Below are 2,896 nucleotides of genomic sequence, written 5' to 3'. Positions count from 1 at the left end.
TCTAGTTGGAGCAGCGGTTGCTAATGCCAAGGTTAGCTTCCCTCTTCCCCACCAATGCTCCTTCCCTTCCTGTGTAGAAATTAGCAGACCCCTTTTCCTCCCCAGCTCTCCAGAGTCCTGAAAATACATGTGGGACCGGGAACTTCAATGCTATTGGTATCATTTTATTTCTTAGGTTAGGGGGTGGGTGAATGGGTGTTTGTGTATTAGTTATTCCTTTTTGTATGGTGTGGATATTTCATAATAAAAATTGAAACATATGAAAATTGAAAAAAAAAACAAAAAAGACCTGTGAGTGACGCTAGCCTATGCGACCTTGCACCCTTGCTGCTGGGGTGACAACTGCCCTGCCAGATGCCTGCCACTCCCTGCCTGGAGCTGGGGAGAGTGCGGTTGGTTTGGGCCAGATAGGTCTGCTGAAGCCTGTCTGAGCAGGAGTTGCTTGAGGTTGATTTGACTCAGCACCTCAGTGGTGTGGCAGATAGAACCCTATCCCAACCCTCCATCCCCCATTCACCTTGCCCTCTCCATCTCAAGGCTTACATTTGACCCCAGGGAGACTTAGAGCAGTGACAGAGTGACATCTCTTTCCCTCTGCAAGAACTTGCTGCTGGGGCTGTCCTGAAAGGGCCAGAATGGGACCTGAAGTCTAAACCAATCCCCCTTTCTTGTGGCAGCATCTGTGCCTCTATAAAAATGGAATCAAACTTCCTTATCTCCCATCCAAAGTCATCTGTGAACAAAAATCTGAAAAGGGCAGCTTCAGGTCTGGCAGCAGCCAAGAAAAACCAGAGGTCCTGCCAGCGGCCAGGGCAGGTGAGAGGCAGGCCAAGCAGGGGGTCAGCTGGGGACTATGCACCAGGTCAGGGTTGGTATGCTTGCTTAAGTCTTTGGGGGAAGTGGTACAGCACCTAGTGTGTGCAGGTTGGTAACTGGGATGTTTTATTTGCAAGGCTAGGCTATTCAGCGTTTAGGTCCAGGATGTTGGTCTCATACTGATTATTGGGTTGGTGGCTCTTGTGAAGACATTTTTAGCTGGTGTGATAAAGTGTTAGTCGCTCAGTTGTGTCCAATTCTTTGTGACCCCATGGATTGTAGCCCATCAGGCTCCTCTGTTCATGGAATTCACCAGGCAAGAATACTGGAGTGGGTTGCCATTCCTTTTTGCAGGAGATCTTCCCGACCCAGAGATCAAACCTGGTCTCTAGCATTGCAGGCGGATTGTTTACCGTCTGAGTCAACAGGGGAGGTTGGTGTGATAGATTAAATATGCCTGCAGATTCCCTTGTCTTGAACTTGCTTGACCAATAGACTGTTGTAGAAGTGAGATTCTGGGAGTCCTGAGCCTAGGTCGTGTGAAGACTTGAAGCTTCTGCCCAGTTCTTTGAAACATTCTGTCTGGGAGCTTTGATCCTCTCTGTAAGAAATACCATTATCCTGAGATTGCTGTGCTGCAGAGACCACATGGAGGCTGTTTGGTCAGCAGTTCCAGCTGAGCCAAACCTTCCAGCAGCAGCTACCAAGGCATAAGACCCTTAGATCAGCCCATTTGCCAGCCGAATACTACAGAGTAATCCCTGTGGATGCCACAGGGAACAGAAGAACTGCCCTGCTGAGCCCTGAACAAACTTCTGAACTTCAACATTGTGAGACAGAATAAAATGGTTGTTGTTTTACGCTTCTAGGTTTTGGGGTTGTTTATTACACAGAAGTAGATAACTGAGATAGCCAGGGCACCCCCATCTAGGCCACCTGTCTGATTATTGACCTCTAAATCCTGCATCAATAAAAGATATGGGGGATCATGGCTCATTCTCAAAATGACCTGGCAGAGGATTGGAGCCAAGACTAAAGATAGTAAGCATCTCTCTGAAATAGTGTCTTAGAGGGTCACTGCTGGGGCAAATTCTGAGTCCTAGGGGCGAAGTGCTGAAGTAAGCAAAGTGATGTTCAGAGTAACTCCTAGATGGCTGAGTAAGGAGTGGGTAAGTGGAGGGGCTGGGTGAGCCTGGGAGGGGAAGTATGAGGGGGCTGAACCCTGGAAAAGGGAGATGGTTAACTTGGGAAGCTAGTAAACAAGGGGCTGGATTTTGAAGGCTGTGTTGGGGTAAGTGCTTCTGAGGGGAAGAACAGGGTGCTCGGGGAGTCCGGGAAGCCTAGCGCTGGTGTCTGACTGGCACCTCCCGAGCCCCACCCACCCCTGCTGCTGTGCTTGGCTCTCTTTAAAGAGTTTTGCTGGGCATCCGGTGATCTCACACAAAGAGTGCAGGTGCAGGCCTGGCCCGTAAACCACAACAACCGGGGCCTGGGCGGCCACAATGTGTAGGGCAAAGACTCCAGAGGGGAATAAAGAGCGATTATTTGTTTAGCATCATTAGCAAGAGTCCAAGAGCCCATCCAAAGCAAAGCAGAAACTTTTTGTATTAAGGAGATTAAACCTTAAACTCAGCTGAGAAGGCTCTGCTGTGTGGAGTGGCTTTGTTGCGCCCAGCATTGTGTGTGATTATATGCAAATTACCGGGAGGCCTCACTGGGGTCCAGACCGCAGAGGCTTAGCTGTCTGCCAGGACGCATGTGCAGGAGAGGGGGCCAGCCCCACAGGCTGGCCAGGCAGCACCCAGCACCCCAGGCAGGGGAAGCCTGTTTTTCCTCGAGTTCAGGAAATTGGGGTTTTGAAAAAGTGTTTAACGTGTCAACCAAAGGTTTTTGTTGGATGGGTAGGAGTGAGGGACAGAAGTGTCACCAGGAAAGTGTAAGAGGAATTTTAAGGTAATGACCAGTGAGGTTGGGGGAAGAGCTTATATCCGAGGACCCTCTGACTTCATCGCTGACAGCTTTCTATTTTGAAACTATACACGCGGTTGCCAAGGAGATGGAAACACGCCTTGTTTTCTTT

This window comes from Moschus berezovskii, chromosome 14, assembly GCF_049115385.1.
Source record: "Moschus berezovskii isolate FMDL1 chromosome 14, NW_MosBer_1.0, whole genome shotgun sequence".
Taxonomy (NCBI): Eukaryota; Metazoa; Chordata; class Mammalia; order Artiodactyla; family Moschidae; genus Moschus; species Moschus berezovskii.
This window is presented reverse-complemented; position numbering follows the sequence as displayed.